The sequence below is a fragment of the Hyla sarda genome, chromosome 3, assembly GCF_029499605.1.
Source record: "Hyla sarda isolate aHylSar1 chromosome 3, aHylSar1.hap1, whole genome shotgun sequence".
Classification (NCBI taxonomy): Eukaryota; Metazoa; Chordata; class Amphibia; order Anura; family Hylidae; genus Hyla; species Hyla sarda.
In genome coordinates this window covers 38,587,518-38,610,303 of record NC_079191.1, presented here as the reverse complement: position 1 = coordinate 38,610,303, position 22,786 = coordinate 38,587,518, and the positions used below count along the sequence as shown (strand labels likewise).

The window sequence follows — 22,786 nt, the reverse complement described above, 5'->3', positions numbered from 1 at the left end:
GGTATTTTTTTTTATTATAGAGCTTCGGCTGTTTCCGCTTCACCATATGAGTTGAAGAACGCATACATTTCACAACAACCCATCACCGTTAATTGGCTGTAAAAATTGATTCCACCACATAAAGCAAATCATTAATCTTAAGTGCTCGCTCCTCTTTAGCCGCTATTATTTTCTTCATTTTCAATATCCCCTAACAATGATCTGGTTATAACTCCATTACAAGAGCTTCCCCATGGTTCGTGTTGGTAAATTTTACAAAGCTCTTGGGTATGCAAATATGGTGTTCATATACAACTATGTTTTTATTTTATTTATTTTCAATATATTTAAAACTAAAAAGCAGTAACATTGCAAAGTGTCTCCTAAGAGTGTTTGCTGAAGGAAGTTTCCACTAGGTATGCATTTTGAGCACTAAAGCCAACGTGTAGATAGATGCAGCCCGAAGCCGTGTAGATTGATGCAGCACTACATTCTAACTCATAGAGGGGTATCCTGAGCGGGAACTTTCTTCTCTGACATTAATATATTTTAAAAAATCTGCAATCTATGCACTTTACGTGGACAGGTAACATGAATGACTCACTTTCTATTGTACCTTTTATGGCATAGCACATGCTTCAAAAAGTGTTTACAGGAGCAGGGGCATCGTCAAAGAAAAGAGTCCCTGCTCCTGTACAGTAAGCAGTAATACCGCTATAAAATAAATATGCCCTGAAATAACTTATGTAGAACTATAACTATACTCAGGGACGTGCACAGACATTTTGGAGGGTAGGGGCTCAAGTAAAAAAGAGGGCACTTTTCATAATTCAAAAAATGTCTGCCAGACTTAATGGGCAGATGTGCTGCGGCCCAGGGACACAGTGGACTCCCGCCGGGCCTCCTCGACATTCCTATCCCCCATAAAAGTTGGTGTTTTTGTAAAATCGAGTCAAGAACAGTTTCTATGAAGGTCTGCCATGTGTATATACACTTTGGCTGTGCTGTCAGTCTTATTTACAGAAAACATGTGACAGCTGCCCTATAATATACTGTATAATAGAGGAGATTTATACAAAACCTGTGCAGAGAAAGAGCGTGCAGTCGCCCATAGCAACCAAACAGATCGTTTTGCAGAGGGCTTTTCCTCTGCAAAGGTTTTATTAAATCTCCCCCTATGTGCCCCCACCTGAGCTCTATATGACAGAACCCATCACCAATCACCCAGCACCCATCACCAATCACCAATCACCCAGCACCCATCACCAATCACCCATCCCCAATCACCCAGCACCCATCACCAATCACCCATCACCCATCACCAATCACCCATCACCCATCACCCATTACCCAGCACCAATCACCCACCTTATGCAGGAATCTCCACACAGCTCTGGTTCTTACACTGAAGAGATGGGCACCACAGTAATATATGCTTACATGCTACAATATACTAGAGTTGGCAAAAAAAAGAATTATAAATATACATAGACGGCCAGGCATAGCACAGCATACAGGATGGAGGCAGGGAAGCTCCGCCTCCATTGCGCACAAGACTGACTTTGCATACTAACAATGTGGGGCAATACCTAGAAAACGGCTGCTCCACATTTAGTAAGTATAACATTATCTTTCTCCTGTTCTCCTGCACTGTAACCTAGTGTATTGGGTTCAGTGCGAGTAAACAGCCTGTCAGTTTCCCTTTAATTATATACCGTACCCCACTTAATTCCCTATATACTGTGCCACCATTCATCTATTAATTCCCTATATAATGTGCCACCATTAATGAACTATATACTGTGCCACCATTAATGAACAATATACTGTGCCACCATTAATGAACTATATACTGTGCCACTATTATTTAACTATACATTAGCAGATTTCTTTTCCCATTGTCAATGGGAAGCAAAATCTGCAGCAGCAAAATCTGCAGCAGATCTGCAGCAAAAATAGGCACATGTGAACGCACCCTAAGGATCTATACACAGTGCCAGCATACATAAAAAATATAATGTTCCAATATAATGAAATATATACTGTGCTTCCATAAATTCCCTATATAATGTGCTTACATTCCTCCAATAATTCCCTAATAATGTGCTTCATACAATAAATACAAGCACATAACAAAGGCACATACAGTACATAGGTAATATATACACATACATAGAGACACTTTGACACATACATACAGGTACAAATATACATTAAGAAACATAAATACACAGACACACATATAACATGGAATATATACTAAAAGATATAGCCAATAAGCACATCATACATACAGGTACACGCATACAATCACTCACAGATATATACACACACATACATAGATTCACTTGCTCATATATATACACATATACATGGATTCACTTGCTCATATATATACACACACACACATACGTACATACACACACACACATACATACACACACATACATACATACATACATACATACATACGTGTGTGTGTATGTACGTATGTGTGTGTGTGCACACATAGATTCACTTGCTCACATATATAGGCACATACATAGAGATAGACACACACAAACACACATATATACACCTCACACTGACATACAGTCACTCACATATATACACAGTCACTTACACTAAGGCCCCCGCCATCCCTCTCTGCACAGGCACATACATAGAGATACACACACACACACACACACACACATACATATATACACATCATACAGACACACTGACATACAATCACTCACATATATACACAGTCACTTACACTAAGGCCCCAGCCATCCCTCTCTGCACAGGCACATACATAGAGATACACACACACACATATGTATACATACATACACACTGACATACAATCACTCACATATATTTACAGTTACTTACAGTAATGGCTGCATGGACTGAAGTTTGTGGCCGGGCAGACTGTGGGCGGGGCTTCTCTCTGCCTCCTCTGCTCCTGTCTCCTCTGTGTGGAGAGGAGCAGAGAAATGGCAGATAATGACAGGGTAAGTGGTGCCCCCTTGCTGCAGGGAGGGCACAGCACCCTCCATTAAACCACATACAAATCTCTAAATATATAAAAAAAATGTGGGAGCTCAACGTAAAAAGAGAAAACCTATACCGAGGATACTGTGTTGCACATACCCATGTGCCAAGAAAGAGTACTAATAGTGTAAAAAGGGAGGCATTCCTGCTAGGCTTCGTCAGCGTAAAAGATATAAGGTCAAAAATTAGAAGGAAGAGAGAGAGAAAAAAGAAAAAGTGTCTAAAATAGCATAAAATGATAACATTTATTTGTAAAAATGATGTGAGGTTTGCGGCAGGGCCCTTGTCGCAGACTGGTCACTAGATAAAATGGTTACAATGGTATAAAATGCTAAAAATATAAAATATACACAGTGGTATTGCACTTCAACAATTGGACAATGAGACAATGAAAGTGGGGCAATGGGACAGTGCAAAAAGGATCTGTTTAGTTATACTGTAAAGTCATATTATAGGAGCAAGGATTAATCCAGATGAAAGTACATAGCAAAAAAGTTGATAATCCAATAAGGCAAATTTTCGGTAGCTCTGGAGCCTCCCAGATTGGGGCCCACTATAAACGTTTTTAGGTGCAGAGATACAGGCGATGCCCCCTCTACCCTGACGGTACGGGGACTGAATGCAAGAGGGCAATCGCTATAGATTTCAGGCACTTAGTGCCTCTTACCGGCTACAGTGTGCACAGTCAGGTGAGTGCAGCTGTGCTTGCGATCCGGATGCACGTCCCTCTGTCCCGGCGGCATGGGAGAAATGTAGAAGGGGTGATATGATCCGGTGCTGGGGGTCGGAGATGATGGCTGGGAAGCAGCGTGTGGCAGCGCTGTGAAGCCTAGCGGTCGTAGTATGGCAATGCTGGAGGTATCCTCTCTACCCCGACGGTTCGGGGAGCAGGTGAGAGAGTAGGTGAGGACGGGCAATGCGGTAACGATTGCTCGAAAAATTGGCACCTCCTTCTACAAGACAAACTAATAGGCCCTCTTCTTCCCAGCACACCTTCCATCGTCTTTACAAGAGCGCCCAATTTGAGCATACAAGTGGCTCCCACCGTACGTAACACCAAAAAAAGGAAACCAGACACATGGTTGACCTCCGGCGGTTTTCATAGATGCCGCACCTGTTCAGGTTGCAAAAACACCAAATTTCCAAAGAAGACAGAAAAAGTAACCTCTACTTCAAATAACTTTCAGTGGTCCATTAAACAATTCCTAACATGCAATTCCAAGGGTTTTATCTACATCATCACATGCAGCTGCCAAAAACAGTATATCGGCAGGACCAAACGTTCCCTTAAAACATGTATAGCTGAACATATATATAATATAAAATAAACAGCGACAAACACCCGTTATCGGCCCATTTCCTCAAATACCACAATTCAGACCCATCAGAATTCACTTTTGCTGCTATTCAGACAGTAAAAAGAAATTGGAGAGGCGGCAATTTTATTATACAAATGTCAAAAGCCGAAGCACGAAAAATGTATGAGTTTGGCAGCCTCGAACCCAAAGGCTTGAATGAAGAACTAGAATTATTCAGCTTTTTATAAACATACCCCCCCCCCCTAACTATTCATTTCCCAGTCCTTTCCCTCCCCCTCCCACCCTATATATGAAAATTCTTTATTTTTATTTAATTATAAGTAGGGTGCAAATTTTTATAGGTATAAATTATTAGACTATTATATACATATTTTATTGTAAATAAACACCATATGAACATATAAATCTAATTAATCTATTCTATCGGCTCTATTCGATCACACCCCGTCCCTTTCCTTCACCACATCATATTTATACCCACATCTATTTTATCCTTCACTGTATCATATTCATACCCCCATTTTACATATAGCAATATTCATATACGCTCTAAATAAATTCTCTATATTTTTATCACCATCTCCCAACCTGTTTTATATCAGTTTTTTATCACCTCTGGTTTGTTCCTAACATTTGAATTTTTCCCCCCCTTTTTATTATCATTATATATTAAATATTAGCCCTATTGGCTAGTCTCCAAATCTGTACACACAGTGCTCAAATATATGACATCACTTTTTATCACTGGATATTCGAAATACGTGTATCCTGTCAAATCATTTTTGACCAGGCAAACATTTTCAGATCCATTTTCCCATACCTTTCACATAAACAGCATCATTACCATTTTTGCAGCTCACGTCATCTGAATTTTATTAATTATTCACTCAGATAAAATTTATAAAAATTATGCATCATAAATAAATTTGTCATTTATCCTTACTGTATCCGTACTTTTCTCTCCCCTTCCCTTTGCATGTCAGAATACTCAAAAATTTATCTTTCAAAGCACTACATCCGTTACTCTAATTCACGAACATAATGCATAGTAACCAAAATTCACGAACATAATGCATAGCAACCAAAATTCACGAACATAATGCATAGCAACCAAAATTAAAGAACGTAAAAGACTGCCTTTTAATATCTATCCAATTAGAAACATAACACTACTCTCATTACACACAGTATCATATGTATCCCTATTTTTCTTCTTAAGTCTTTTTCTTTTATTCCTCTATGCAATTCTGTTTTCTCTGTATTCTATTCTTTTTCCATGTTTTTTATTATTTATTTATTTATTTATTTTTATTTTTTTTTATTTTTTTTTTATTTGAACGTGTCCAAAAACTTTATTGAAGCTAACTGTGAACTCTGACACTTCCCTTCCAAAACCCGCATCCAGCCTTTGTATTACACAAGGATGACGCCCACAAAATGGGTTATAAAAGACAGAAATTTTCAGCCATGACCCATACAGTCTTCCTGAACCTCCACCATTGAAAAAGGAGACACAGCTCCCCGAAACGCGTCTGGTGTTAAGTCAACCCTGCACATCATCTGAGACAATCGTTACCGCATTGCTGGTCCTCACCTACCCTCTCACCTGCTCCCCGTGCCATCAGGGTAGAGAGGATACCTCCAGCATTGCCATACGCTGCTACGACCGCTAGGCTTCCCAGCCATCATCTCCAACCCCCAGCACCGGATCATATCACCCCTCCTACATTTCTCCCGTGCCGCCGGGACAGAGCGACGTGCATCCGGATCGCAAGCACAGCTGCACTCACCTGACTGTGCACACTGTAGCCGGTAAGAGGCACTAAGTGCCTGAACTGTATAGCGATTGCCCTCTTGCATTCAGTCCCCATGCTGTCGGGGTAGAGGGGGCATCGCCTGTATCTCTGCACCTAAAAACGTTTATAGTGGGCCCCAATCTGGGAGGCTCCAGAGCTACCGAAAATTTGCCTTATTGGATGATCAACTTTTTTGCTATGTACTTTCATCTGGATTAATCCCGGCTCCTATAATATGACTTTACAGTATAACTAAACAGATACTGTTTGCACTGTCCCATTGCCCCACTTTCATTGTCTCATTGTCCAATTGTTGAAGTGCAATACCACTGTTTATATTTTATATTTTTAGCATTTTAAACGATTGTAACCATTTTATCTAGTGACCAGTCTGCGACAAGGGCCCTGCCACAAACCTCACATCATTTTTCCAAATAAATGTTATCATTTTATGCTATTTTAGACACTTTTTCTTTTTTCTCTCTCTCTTCCTTCTAATTTTTAACCTTATATCTTTTACTCTGACCTAGCCTAGCAGGACTGCCTCCCCTTTTTACGCTATTAGTACACATACAAATCTCCCCAGCAATGGATCCTTTTTACTTCACCTGTCACCCTGAGTCTGCAGCTCCTTTTGTGAGGGCACTAGAGGGGCAGGTGAGGAAAAGGGCAGGGGCTCCCTGACTATACTGATTTTCTGTCAACAATTTCTGTTTAAACCTATGTGTCTCCTTGGCAACAGACTACAAACAAGCTCTGTGTATTCTGATCCTGCAGTCATATTGCCATCTTTCTATCTACTGCTTCTTGGTACATACTGTAATTCAGAGTGATGTAGGAAACAGAAAGAGTATGACTGCAGGGATTGCTCATAGTCTGTTACAATAGAAACATAATAAGAAAAGATTTTTTTATTATTTTGTAAATTATGATTTTTTCACCACTTTAGACGCTATGAAAAGAAAAAAAAATCTGCCTTTTTTAAAACTTTTTTGAAAGGAAAAAATTATGACAGCTGCCTATAGCCTAAAATAACACATACAAAATATATTTCCAAAAATGCTACTGAAATGAACTTTTCACCAGATGTTGTTAAAACCCAAATGTGAAATGACAAATGGTAAAGGTATTGAACACTACAAGAAAAAAAGGTGTTAAAAGGCATGGAAAGCCAAGACAATAGTTGAAATCTATCAGTAATTAAAAAGCAATCCAGCGAGGGGCCAAATCAGTCCAAATTAATATCAGGTGGTTCAGTCCCAACTGATGGCTACAAAAAGGTCTCATTGCCAAGGTGTCACACAAGACACATCTCATGATGGGTAAAAGCAAAGAGCTGTCTCAAGACCTTCACAACCTAATTGTTGCAAAACATAACAATGGCGTTGGTTACAGGCGCATTTCTAAGCTTCTGAATGTTCCAGTGAGCACTGTTGGGGCCATAGTACGGAAGTGGAAAGTCAATCATTTCACCATAAATTTGCCTCCACCAGGTTCTCCTCACAAGATTTCTGACAGAGAAGAGAGAAGAATAATCAGAAGAGACGTCCAAGAGCCAAGGACACTTGTGAAGATCTTCAAAAAGACCTGGAATTAGCAGGAACTGTTGTCTCAAAGAAACAATTTTTAGCGGGAAAAATAGTGCTGATACTTATTTCGCCCGCTGTATGCACATACTTACCTCTGAAGCGCCACTGGTTAAATGAATCTTTTCTTATATGGCTGAACCAGTGACGTGCCATATGGACATGTGACCAATTATTGGCTGCAGAGAAGTTGTCAGTCTATATGGCGACACAACATTACTACAGCAATATAAACAGACCCCAATACTCACAGCTTTGGACCATTGGGGGAATAAAGAAGTAAATATGTATTTTAGTTAAAAAAAACTAGAAACACCACTTTAAGGTAAAGATTTCCTCTGCAGTATATACACTATGCAGTACCTGAATGAGTGAGTACAGATGTGCAATCTAATTCATTTATATTCATTATAAAAGTGAAAGTTGAGAAAAAAACATGAATTATTTCAATGTTCTTTCATTAGGAAAACAAGAGTCTGCAGCTCGTAAACAGATTTACAGGTGGAGGCCTAAAATAGATGAGTAATTGTGCTCGGAGCCATCATTTAACTCTTCAAGATTTACAACGCTAACAATATGATTATAATGTATTACATCAAGGGGGCCCGCCATGGCACAGGCTCATAAATGTGTTACAACACTGTGACTAATGCCTGACACTACGCCCAGATCTGCAACCTAAGCACATTCCGAGCATAATGAAATGTGCGCTCTCCACTGATTGTCAAATTAACCTACCAAAAGTTTGTAAGAACTGCGCGCCCTGACAGCCCTTACAATATAAAGGTCTATTATGAAAAATAAGAGCTAAACTTTTGTATTTGTTCATCTCCATAATATAGGCAGGGGCAATGGATGGAGGTGACTGCCAAGCTTTTCGCAGGGACTACTCATCACTGCGTTTTTTTCTGGCATTTTCGTCAACCCACAGGAATCAATGGGATAAAAAAATGCCAAAATTATATCCCTACCCTACAACTTAAAGGAGAACTCTGCCCCTAGACCTCTTATCTTAGTTGATAAGATGTCTGATCTTGGGGGGGGGCATCTTACCGCCCCCCCCCCCACCCGCGATCTCCGTATGGGCACCCCAGCGTATTGAACATTATGTGATTCTGTGATCACGCCCCCTCCCATAAACGTGAATGGAGGGGGCACGGCGTGACGAACCCAGAATTTTAAACATAATGTTCAGAACGCCGGGGTGCCCACATGGAGATCCCAGTGGCCGGACCCCGCAATCAGACATCGTATTCCCTATCCTTTGGATTAATTGTTTGAACGTGTTCAATGTTTCTGTGGATTTGGCTTGGAATTCCATTGCTGTCTATGGAGATAGCGAATTTCTGAGCGATCCTATTTCCGGCAGAGCATGCAGATTTGCGGAATGTCTGCCTCTGTTTTCCAGGTGGACATTCCGTAAATTTTCCCCCATGTGAATATAGTCTGACTGAGGCACTGTGTTGTAGAGTATTGGCAGTCTCTGGGAAGGGACACGTTATTTGTAAATGCAAGGGTTCTACATGTAAAAGGTTCATGTAAAGCCATATAGGCACTATTTACAGTATATTGAGTGAGCAGTCGTAGTAGTGGTGCTATACTGGCCACACTACAATGGTTTTTCATAGAAACTTTTTTATAGTAAATCTGAAAGATTGGTAAAAATAAAATAAAAGAAGAAATAGTCTGGTAATATTGTGAATGGTTCCTTACTATAAGGAACAGGCCAGATGCATGCAGCATATCAAGGAAGTTCTTATTCAACACATATTTACATTAAAAAAAGAAACAAAATAAAACGGCATATACGGGAAGCGCGGCGCCTCCACTATAATGATAATGGTATAGGAACCGATTTAATCAGAATATGTAGATTGGTGAAATGTGTGACAACTATCTTCAAAGGCCTCATCAAAAAGAGGCAGAAGGGCTATATTGGCGCCATGCTGCGATCTAAACAGTTATTTCTGGAAGTGCTAAAAGGCCCTGTTAATTTCCTCCTGCCATGTAATCTATCAGACTCCAGCTGATGAGCGAAAATCACACAACTGTATATACAGGCAATCTGGGAAACATGAATATTGAACAAAGCTTAAATGTTACATCAGTGATTAAAGTGTTACTAAGGTATATATAGGTTTCTAGAATATGAACCGTTCTTATGCTGTACATACAGAATCTATATCTATCTATCTATCTATCTCATATTTATTTATCTATCTATCTCACAGCTATATATCTCATATCTATGTATCTATCTATCTATCTATCTATCTCATATATATCTATCTATCACATATCTATCTATCTCATATCTATCTATCTATCTATCTATCTCATATCTATCTATCTATCTATCTATCTATCTATCTAGACAAAGCATAAGTTAGCCAGCACTATTGATTCCAAACTATTATATGGACCTGGCTTACAGGTGCAGGCTGCTGGGCTAAATATACAGCAACAGAAGAATACAGCAGCACACTGCTAGCACAAAGATATAGATAAAACATGAGTATATAGATACAACATGAAAAGCTGTTCAGCTATGGTGCAATAAATGGAAATATAAAATTATGAAGTTATGAAAAAGTGAGGTACTTAGCTTTCAATTTGGCGGCCAAATAGCTTGGACCGTCCCACCACGGTGGTCCAAGCTATTTGGCCGCCAAATTGCAAGATAAGTACCTCACTTTTTCATAACTTCATAATTTTATATTTCCATTTATTGCACCATAGCTTTATAGCATATATATCTCATATCTATCTAACTCATATATATCTCATATCTATCTAACTCATATATATCTCATATCTATCTATCTATCTATCTATCTATCTCACATCTATCTATCTATCTATCTCATATTTACCTATCTATCACATATCTATCTATCTCATATCTATCTATCTATCTATCTCATATCTATCTATCTCATGTAAGTATAAAAAAAAAGTAAAAGTATAAAAATAAAAAAAATTATTATTTATTACTCAGAATAATTTGTATTGGAGTCTAGGGACTTTAATTCACTCCGCACGTATGTGTTAATATTTTGTGGCATCTCTCGATGTTCTCCAATAGCACTAAGCCATTAAAGATAGAACCGGAGTGAGAGTTACAAGCACCCCCAGAAACGGGGATAATTTGTCTATGAAATTTACTTTACTGGATATAAATATATCTGACAGCCTAGAGAAGCCTTTGAGATTCTCACTGTGCTTCAAATGACACAAGTGAAGCATAGATGGCAAGTTCAAAGGCTTCTCCCTGCACTGTCAGACATATGCTTATGTCTACTTAAGAAAGCATTGTGGAAGAGTTGTCCTCATGTCGGCAGGGGCTTGGAAAATATAATAAGAAAGATAATATAAAAGCTTAGTGCCAGTACTTCAGGTCAGGGAAAGGTCCCGCTGGTCCTACAAGGAATGTAACATCCTCAAGCCGATGTGTATCATCCCCCTACCATTGTTTGGAAACATACAGATGCTATGGTCAGATTAACAATTCAAAACCCAATACAAAAAAAAAATGGAAATAAAATAAATAAATAAATACATTAATAAAATTAAATTAATAAATAAATGCAAAACATCCCTAGAGGATTTTCATTTTCATATATTCATTTCTTTGTCCTCATCTTTTCATAGACATCACTCAAACTTAAAAACAAGCTTTTATTTTTCCATCTAAAAATCTATGTGAGGGCTTGTTTTTTGAAGGACCAATTGTACTTTGTATCAACACAAACAAATAGGCTGCCAAACTGAAAAAAAAAATTATATACTGTGGTCCCTCAACATACGATGGTAATCCGTTCCAAATGGACCATCGTTTTTTGAAACCATCGTATGTTGAGGGATCCGTGCAATGTAAAGTATAGGACAGTGGTCTACAATCTTCGGACCTCCAGATGTTGCAGAACTACAACACCCAGCATGCCCGGACAGCCAACATCTGGAGACCTGCAGGTTGAAGACCACTGGTATTAGAGGTTATACTCACGTGTCCCTACCGCTCCGGACCGTCACCGCTCATCACCGCTGCCCTGGATGTCGCCTTCCATCGCTGTCGCCGCGTCCCCAGGGTGTCCCCGACGCTCCCGCAAGGCATCTGCTTCCCCGGCATCCTCGCTCTCCGTCGCCGCCATCACGTCGCTACGCACGCCGCTCCTATTGGATGACGGGACGGTGTGCGCAGCGACGTGATGACGACGATGGAGAGCGCAGACGATGCAGGGGATCCCGAAGAGGATGCACCGGAGCCCGAGGACAGGTAAGTGATCGTCAACGGAGCACACGGGGCACCGTAAACGGCTATCCGGTGGCAGCTGTAGCAGTCTGCGCTGCCGGATAGCCGTTTATGCGATGGCCCCGACATACAAAAACATTGTATGTTGATGCTGCCTTCAACATACGATGGCCTCTGAGAGGCCATCGTATGTTGAAATGATCGTATGTCGGGGCCATCGTAGGTCGGGGGTCACTATATATATATATATATATATATATATATATATATATATATATATATATATCCAGTGATGCGAATGCAAAATCATAGCTTGTTGCAGGATCTCAAAATACCTTTTTTATTGGACTGACAGTATTTTGTAAAGTCAAGCTTTCGGGATTTCTCACTTTATCAAGTCAAAAGCACTTTGACTTGCTTTTGACTTGATAAAGGGAGGAATCATGAAAGCTTGACTTTACAAAATACTGTCAGTCCAATAAAAAAGGTATTTTAAGATCCTGCAACAAGCTATGATTTTGCATATGTATATTATATATATATATATATATATATAGTTTTTTTAATATTTTTTTTTTAAGGGGTTCGCACGGCACAATTTGTTTTTTGGAAAGCCAGCCAGGAAAACATGAGTGAACATTCCGCAAATAGCAGAATATGCTGGCACTAGGACTGCTCGAAAATACGCCGATTGGTCTTAGTTCTGGTATTCTTTAAAGGGGTATTCCAGGAAAAAACTTTTTTTTTAGATCAACTGGCTCCAGAAAGTTAAACAGATTTGTAAATTACTTCTATTAAAACATCTTAATCCTTTCAATAATTATCAGCTGCTGAAGTTGAGTTGTTGTTTTCTGTCTGGCAACAGTGCTCTCTGCTGACATATCTGTTTGTCTCGGGAACTGCACAGAGTAGAAGAGGTTTGCTATGGGGATTTGCTTCTAAACTGGGCGGTTCCTGAGACACGTGTCATCAGAGAGCACTTAGACAGAAAAGAACAACTCAACTTCAGCAGCTCATAAGTACTGAAAGGATTAAGATTTTTTTAATAGAAGTAATTTACAAATCGGTTTATCTTTCTGGAGCCAGTTGATATATATATAAGTTTTTTCCTGGATAACCCCTTTAAGCAGTTTGGCATGAGCTTGAGGCACCCTGGTTGGGAAACACTATACTATAACCACTCCATCAAGCCCTGCATTATCTATACACATTTTGCTTGATATATCTGTTTAATGGAAGATGACGGCCGTACTAGGCACTTCATATACAGGCGGGCACATGGGAGGTGGTAGTGAACATTGGTCTTGCTTCAAGAATTTCTCTTTAAATTGCTTAGCCTAAACTCATATTCAACATTTTTTGCTGAATAAAAATTTGACCAACTAACATTCATTTTATTCTAATCAGGAAGGCATAAATGCCGGATTTCTCTTCTTCAATAATTTACTATAAAACTAGATACATGGTCCACTTCACTGAATGGAAAGAACTTCCCCAGGTACTAAGGCTGCTGAACCACGTCTGCGGCTGCACAGGATAAGTGCTTCAGCCTGCTGAATGTAATATAATAGTACAGTACGAGACAGAGAAGTAATGAGATGGGATGGACTAAAGCAAACAGCGTGACACCATTCACCATCTAAATGGGGAAATACAATTTTTTTCTGAATTCATCCAGAATCGCATTTACCTGTATTTAATTATAAACTAAAACGTGAAGGTTGTGGAACTGCATAGGTGTTATCGGGACTAATATCCCGAACGTGACGCCAATACTAAGAGGGTTCAGAGCATGGGGAGAGGGCATCTTGTGTGCTAAGATGTCTGCAGTATAGATCAAGCAGCCATAATATTAAAAGCCTCTTTAACCCCTATATGACACAGACCATTTTTATTTCTGTGTTTTTGTTTTTTTTTACTCCTCCTTGCTCTTTAAAGGGGTACTCCACCCCTGGCATCTTATCCCCTATCCAAAGGATAGGGGATAAGATGTTAGATCGCCGCGGTCCCGCTGCTGGGGACCCCGGGGATCGCCGCTACGGCACCCCGCCATCATTACTGCGCATAGCGAGTTCGCTCTGTGCGTAATGACGGGCGATACAGGGGCCGGAGCAGCGTGATGTCATGGCTCCGCCCCTCATGACATCACGGCCCGTCCCCTTAATGCAAGTCTATGGCAGGGGGCGTGACGTTCGCCACACCCCCTCCCATAGACTTGTATTGACGGGGGCGTGCCGTGACGTCACAAGGGGCGGAGCTGTGACATAACGATGCTTCGGCCCCTGTATTGCCCGTCATTACGAGCGATCTCGCTCTGTGGAGTAATGATAGCGGGGTGCTGCAGCAGCGATCCCCAGGGTCCCCAGCAGCGGGACTCCAGCGATCTGACATCTTATCCCCTATCCTTTGGATAGGGGATAAGATGTCTAGGGGCGGAGTACCCCTTTAAGAGCAATGACACTTTTATTTTTCCATACACAAACCCATATGAGGCTTGTCTTTTTGTACAACCAATTGTGCTTTTTAATGACACCTTTCATTTTACCAAAAAAATATATTCCACAACCCTAAAATATATTCCACAACGTGGTAGGAAATTGAAATTTAAATTTAATTTTTTTTTTTTTAAACCAAACTGCACTTTATAGTAAACTGACATGTAATCTATTTTCTGTGGGTCAATGCAATTAAAATGACCCCCCATTTTTACATGCTTTACTATTATTGTGCTGCTTTAGAAAAAAAAAAAAAGTTAAGCTTTAAAAAAAATAATAAATAAGTATGTTTAAAATTTCCCTATTCTGACCCTCAATTTTTATTGGATGTTATATGAGCAAAAATGCCTTTTTATTTTTTTACATTAATGCCACTCACCGTACAGTAGTGTTGGGCGCAAATATTCGCATTCCAATTTTTTTTCGCGACTATTGCAAAATTATGAATATTAACTTTTTTCCGCATATGTGCATATTCGCAATTCGCAAAAATAAGACAAATATTTGTCTATATATTAGCAAAATATCGCAAATTCAAATATGGGCAATGCCACTCATCACTACCGTACAGGATCATTAACATTGTGTTTTAATGGTTCAGACATTTGTGCACGTGGCAATACCAAATATGGATAGTTATAATTTTTATTTTTTTTACATTTTTTTCGGTTGCTATTACTGTTAAGTTCTATGGATTTACATAGCACAATCAGTAATATTGGCGACATACTAGTACAGCCTGTGGATGGCAACAGAGAAGCACAGAGCAGGTAAGGGACTTCCCGCTGCCATCTTGACTCAGCTGACTCACACAATCAGGTTGCGGTTGGTCTGATAAGAGCATCTAAAGCATTTGCGGGGCTTTGTGAGACTTATCTGTATTGATCACGCTATCTAAAGGGTTAATGGCAGGCATCAGCAGCGGGGACCTGTGGTCTGTGAAGAGAGCACAGCTCCTGCACTCACGTCATAGATTGTACAAACTACAGGGCATAAATGTATGCCCTGATGTGCTAAGAACAAGATGGCAGTACATTTACCAGGCAACAATTTCATACATATATGCTTAATGGAGTACTCCGGGGAACTACACTTATCCCCTATCCACAGGATGTATTGTAATATCCCAGTACAGGACATAGTACTGTACTACACTTAGGCCCTGTCAGGTTGAGTCCCTCAGTGTCCTGGGGGCTCTCGGCAGTGTCTGCCCTATAATGAAGTTAGTGATACTATGTCTAGCCAGTACAAGGTTATGTATTATGTGTATATAAAGTATAAAGGACCTTTGGAGGACCAATGTAAATGTCTTAAGGACCTTTGGAGTTATCACATGTTACCCAGAGAGCAGCAATTAAACACATGACCTGCAGCTTGACCTATGGGCTTCTAGATCAGGCCCCCTTTATAAGAGGGGAAGCCATTACAATCTCTCTTTTTCTGCTGAGGAACAACAAAGCACAGACATCACAGATACTGTGTCCAGTACACCTGGAGGCCATAAAACCTGCACACCAGCCACATTGTCAGTAAGTCAACTCATCTATGTCTGCTGTCTCCACCAAAGTCAAGTTACCAGTCAAGTCCATTATAGTCAGAGTGGCTGTATTGAGGTCCCAGCAAGCTGCAAGGCCCTGTCCATGTTACTGGTCGACTCTCCGGGATTCTGGCCTAGCTGTAAATACTTTAACAACTGTCTAACCTCAGTAAAGCTTCCATTAACCCTTACCTGGTCTTGGACTATTATTGCCCTGCCTAACCTTGGGATAGCGGTGCTACCGTTCAGGTGTTTACCGGAAAAAACTCTGGCGTCACGAACATTAGGGGTTAATAACACCTTGCCCCTGGGCTATACCATCTGCCCCATCCACCTACACCCTTCACACCCTGTGGTCACACCACAACTTTGGCGTCACCACAACTTTGGCGTCGCTAACATGATAAGGGTGTGTGCCTTAACCACAAAACCCCCAAGTCACCGTTATCAAGATACGGGTGTGTTCCATATGCAATATACCGTAAGTCCCCCCCCCCCCAGTATGAATTGTGTTCAAGAGAAAATTGCATGCAGTTGCGAACAAGTTTTCTCCAGAAAATTGTACGGGACTGTGTTACTGAAGTTTATCTTTACCGTGGCATGGATAAAGTAGTGGGGGAGGTGAAAGAAAGACTGTTAATTGCTAGTGCTAAGTGTGAGAAGTTAGTACCTGAAGGTGTTAAACAGAGTCCGGTGTTTTCCGCGCACAGGATCGGTCGCAGCTCCGACCCATTAGCCCCCAGCAGTGACGCCTCTTCAGTGTGCGAGGAGGAACTAAAGATCCGCCTCCTGTTGCCGGGGGCCCAAAAGTCAGCACTGCGCTGCTGACGTCCTTCTGGCCGGCAGCCATTTTACCAGAGCCTGTTCCAGAAGGGAGCAAAACAGGAAGTCTCATGTGCACAGCCGTGTTGCAGGTCCCAGTGGCTGCGTCCGCCTCCACGAATTCCAACCGGATACCCGCTGCAGCGCAGACTCTGCAGACACCAAAGATTGCAAGTAAGTCTCCGGTACCGGGGGTGAGTCACATTTACCGTTTAGTACCCAGCAGCGTTCCCGGGTACTTGCCATCATGAAGGGGAGCGCCACCCCGGGTATCCCAGCCTAGTCAGAGTAAGCCACTGCAGCATATTGCCAAGCATCTTAAAGGGCCAGCGCACCCAATTCATCAAAGAGACAGCACACTCAATTCCTCATAAAGAGAAGGCAAGCTCAAATAATCTCAAATAAACCTACTCTGGTTGTCCCAGAGGTTTGGCCTGATCAAAGGGCACCAACGGAAGTGCCTCGGTCTACTCCAGCTGTTGCGGAGGTTTGGTCAGCCCACCAGGCACCAACTGCTCATCCCCCAGCAGTCAGGAGGATCTTGTCAGCCCTGCCTACAGTTAACGTCAACAGTCCTGATGTTCCAATATCTGCACCGATATTCATGGGGACACCTGTCCTCCCTACCTACAATGGAGACCCATTCACCCTGAGGGATTTCAAAAAGAAGATCCAGAGTTTGTTTGTCTTTTACTCTCTCCTTCCTAATCAACAGGTGCAGCTGCTCACAGGGCAACTACAGGGACCAGCACTTGAGGAAGTCCTCACTTGGCCCGCCTCTCAGAAGGCGACTGTAGAGCAGATCTTTGAAGGGCTGTACCAGGTATTTGAGTCACATTCTCCATCAGAGGTAAGTCTCCGATTGTATGAGAGGCGACAGAAACCAGGTGAGACTCTAAGAGCTTATGCCGTAGCCCTACAGAATTCCCTAGAGACTGTTCAAAAGCTAGATGGTATCACTCCTGAGCAGGATAACAAGGTGTTAATGGACAGGTTTATTGATGGGGCTAATAATAAGTGGGACAAAGCCCTGTTGAGAATGTTAGCAGTTCTGTCCTTTCACGCTTTTAAAAGGCTAACTATTCAAGTAATTGTGTCCGGGACTAAAGATGTTTGTACTCCCCTTCCACCTTCTTAGGAGCCCTTAGGAGCGACAGTCAGGCCTATACTGCCCCCTTTAAATGTTCCAACCGCAGTACAAGGAACCATGTCAGTCACTACGGATTCAGACTTACAAAGTATTAAACAAGACCTTGTAAAATTGACTAAGCTTATCAGAGAGCTCGCCACCCGGCCTGCTCCCCTCTCCCGTCAGCAATCCTTGCCTAGAGAAACACCCTCTACCCCTGCCCCATATAATCCCAGATACCGTGCTCCTTCACCTGCTAGGTATTCTGGGATTAATAGACCCTTCTGTACTCACCGTTAGTGTTGCTCGCGAATATTCGCAATTCGAATATTATTCGCGAATATCGCATATTCGCGAATTCGCGAATTTCGCGAATATAGCACTATATATTCGTAATTACGAATATTCGTTTTTTTTTTGTTTTTTTTTTTCTTCACAGTACACATCACAGTGATCATCCCTCTCTGCTTCCAGCTTGTGTGGTGTAAAGAAGGCTGTAATACTACTGTGTGAGACTGACGTGCGAAAATTCGCATATACGGAAATTCGTATATGCGAAAATTAGCATATGCTAATTTTCGCATATGCGAATTTACGCGCGCGTTAATTTTGTATATGCCAATATTCACATATGTTAATTTTCGCATACGCGAATATTCGCAAATGCGAAAATAAAACGAGAATATAACGAATATGCGAATATTCGCGAATATATGACGAATATTCGTCCATATATTCGCGAATATTCGCGAATTCGAATATGGCCTATGCTGCTCAACACTACTCACCGTAGCAAGTCTGTACACTGGACAATGCATTGTTGGGGTTTAAATGGAACTTCCCCTGGGGTCAAGGACCGGTCCCCAGGAAAACAGCCAGCAGTCACAACTCCAGAACACCCTAAGTCAGGACTGTCCCTTTATGTCCTTCCCTGCCCTTATGTAAAAGTCATTGTAGAAGGTGTACAATTGGAGGTGTTAATAGATACAGGGTCACAAGTGTCCACTAAAACCAAATATGTTTTTTACAAGTACTGGAATGCTAATTTGTTGTGTGAACCTGACGATGTTGATTTCAGGGTAGTGGCAGGTAATCGTAAGCCAATACCCAAACGTGGATATTGGGAGCCCACCATCCAGTTGGGAAAACATGTACTCAGGGGACAGGGAGTGATTGGAACTAATGTGTCTGATAAGGGGTCTGCAGAATTCATATTGCGGTTGTATATCATGAAACACTGTTTCACTGTAGATTCCTTGCATGCCTCTCCCCCCTACATGTCTCTCTCCCCCTCAGGCCAGTGGCTGCACAGCACCACTTAAAGGTTCTGAAATACACTCCGGTCGCCCAGTTGCATCTTCTAGAGTCAAGTGACATCCTATCAAAATGCAAGGTGGCTCAGCAACGGACAGCCCAAGTGACTCCTGGTTCTTCTGAAAACCCCACACCCCCTGAGCCCTGGTGGGCACAACTTCAAGTGAGAGATGAAACTACTCCAAGGGATCAAGTTAAGGAAGTCATCAATGTCGCCAAGAGGTATCAAGAAGCTTTCAGTAAGCATCCATCAGACTTTGGACGTACATCCATGATACAGCATCAGATTCTGACAGGCGACAGTCCGCCTATCAAAGAAAGACACTGCCCAGCCGCGCTAGGCATGTACCAAACTGTCAAGAAGATGCTAGTAGACATGAAGGACGCAGATGTCATCCAAGAAAGTCAGAGTCCCTGGGTGGCACCCCTTGTCTTAGTCAAAAAGAAGAATGGGACCATCCATTTCTGTGTCGACTACAGGAAGCTGAACGATGTCAAACAAAAGGACGCTTATCCCCTTCCAAGAATCGAAGAGTCACTCACCGCCCTTGGATTGGCCGCTTACTCCTCCACCTTGGACCAGTGGGTATTGGCAAGTGCCTATGGCTGTGGAAGACCAAGAGAAGACAGCCTTTGTGACACCCATCGGGTTGTTTGAGTTCAACAGTATTGTCACGATGCCGGCTGGCAGGAGGTGGATCCTCTGTGCCAGAGAGGGATTGGCGTGGACCGTGCTAGTGGACCGGTTCTAAGTTACTACTGGTGTTCACCAGAGCCCGCCGCAAAGCGGGATGGTCTTGCTGCGGCGGTAGTAACCAGGTCGTATCCACTAGCAACGGCTCAACCTCTCTGACTGCTGAAGATAGGCACGGTACAAGGGAGTAGACAAAAGCAAGGTCGGACGTAGCAGAAGGTCGGGGCAGGCAGCAAGGATCGTAGTCAGGGGCAACGGCAGGACGTCTGGAACACAGGCTAGGAACACACAAGGGAACGCTTTCACTAGGCACAAGGGCAACAAGATCCGGCGAGGGAGTGCAGGGGAAGTGAGGTATACATAGGGAGTGCACAGGTGAAGACACTAATTGGAACCACTGCGCCAATCAGTGGTGCAGTGGCCCTTTAAATCGCAGAGACCCGGCGCGCGCGCGCCCTAGGGAGCGGGGCCGCGCGCGCCGGGACAGGACCAAGGGAGAGCGAGTCAGGTACGGAAGCCGGGGTGCGCTGCCGTGGCGAGGATGTTGCGAGCGCTCCGGGGAGGAGCGGGGACCCGGAGCGCTCGGCGTAACAGTACCCCCCCCTTGGGTCTCCCCCTCTTCTTAGAGCCTGAGAACCTGAGGACCAGACTTTTATCTAGGATATTGTCCTCAGGTTCCCAGGATCTCTCTTCAGGACCACAGCCCTCCCAGTCCACTAAAAAAAAAGTTTTTCCTCTGACCTTTTTGGAGGCCAGTATCTCCTTTACGGAGAAGATGTCTGAAGAACCGGAGACAGGAGTAGGAGAAATAAGTTTGGGAGAGAAACGGTTGATGATGAGTGGTTTAAGAAGAGAGACATGAAAGGCATTAGGAATACGAAGAGAAGGAGGAAGAAGAAGTTTGTAAGAGACAGGATTAATTTGGCACAAGATTTTGAAAGGACCAAGATAGCGTGGTCCCAATTTGTAGCTGGGAACACGGAAGCGGACATATTTAGCGGAGAGCCATACCTTGTCTCCGGGAGAAAAAATGGGGGAAGCTCTTCTTTTCTTATCAGCAAACTTCTTCATGCGTGATGAAGCCTGTAAGAGAGAATTTTGGGTCTCTTTCCATATAGTGGAAAGATCACGAGTTATTTCATCCACAGCGGGCAAACCAGAGGGCAAGGGAGTAGGGAGGGGGGGAAGAGGGTGACGGCCGTACACCACGAAAAATGGGGATTTGGAAGAAGATTCAGAGACTCTGAAGTTGTACGAGAATTCAGCCCATGGAAGAAGATCTGCCCAGTCATCCTGGCGGGAGGAAACAAAATGCCGTAAATAATCACCCAGGACCTGGTTAATTCTTTCTACTTGCCCATTGGATTGAGGATGATAAGCAGAAGAAAAGTTTAATTTAATCTTGAGTTGTTTACAGAGAGCCCTCCAGAATTTTGACACGAATTGGACGCCTCTATCCGAGACGATCTGCGTGGGCAACCCGTGAAGACGAAAAATGTGTACAAAAAATTGTTTTGCCAACTGAGGCGCTGAAGGAAGACCAGGAAGAGGAATAAAATGTGCCATCTTGGAAAATCGATCAACGACCACCCAAACAACAGTGTTGCCACGGGATGGGGGTAAGTCTGTAATAAAGTCCATACCAATCAGAGACCAAGGCTGTTCGGGGACAGGCAGAGGATGAAGAAGACCAGCAGGCTTCTGGCGAGGAGTCTTATCCCGGGCACAGACAGTGCAGGCCCGCACAAAATCAACAACATCCGTTTCCAGAGTCGGCCACCAATAGAAACGAGAGATGAGTTGCAAGGATTTCTTGATGCCCGCATGGCCTGCGAGATAGGAGGAGTGACCCCATTTGAGGATTCCGAGGCGTTGGCGTGGAGAGACGAAGGTCTTCCCTGGAGGAGTTTGCCTGATGGAGGCTGGAGAAGTGGAGATCAGGCAGTCAGGAGGAATGATGTGTTGCGGAGAGAGCTCTACTTCCGAGGCATCCGAGGAACGAGAGAGAGCATCGGCCCTAATGTTCTTATCGGCAGGGCGAAAGTGAATTTCAAAATTAAACCGGGCAAAGAACAGAGACCACCTGGCCTGGCGAGGGTTCAGCCGTTGGGCAGACTGGAGATAGGAGAGATTCTTGTGATCGGTGTAAATAATAACTGGAAATTTTGATCCCTCCAGCAGATGCCTCCATTCCTCAAGTGCTAATTTAATGGCCAGTAGCTCTCGATCCCCGATGGAGTAGTTCCTCTCCGCCGGAGAGAAGGTCCTAGAAAAAAACCCACAAGTAACAGCATGCCCAGAAGAATTTTTTTGTAGAAGAACCGCTCCAGCTCCTACTGAGGAGGCATCAACCTCCAATAGGAAGGGTTTAGATGGGTCAGGTCTGGAGAGCACGGGAGCAGAAGAAAAGGCAGACTTGAGCCGTTTAAAGGCGTCTTCCGCTTGAGGAGGCCATGACTTAGGATTGGCATTCTTCTTGGTTAAAGCCACGATAGGAGCCACAATGGTGGAAAAATGTGGAATAAATTGTCTGTAATAATTGGCGAACCCCAAAAAACGTTGGATAGCACGGAGTCCGGAGGGGCGTGGCCAATCTAAGACGGCAGAGAGTTTGTCTGGGTCCATTTGTAGTCCCTGGCCAGAGACCAAGTATCCTAGGAAAGGAAGAGATTGACATTCAAACAGACATTTCTCCATTTTGGCATAAAGTTGATTGTCTCGAAGTCTCTGAAGAACCATGCGGACATGCTGGCGGTGTTCTTCTAGGTTGGCAGAAAAAATCAGAATATCGTCCAGATACACAACAACACAGGAATATAAG

At 42.7% G+C, this 22,786-nt stretch overlaps 1 protein-coding gene across 1 annotated transcript in view; it reads right to left on the bottom strand.

Annotated features, from left to right (window-relative positions):
* SNTG2 (syntrophin gamma 2) overlaps positions 1-22,786 on the bottom strand; it is a 528,788-nt gene that overhangs the window by 38,469 nt on the left and 467,533 nt on the right. The gene's annotated exons all lie outside the window — the stretch shown is intronic.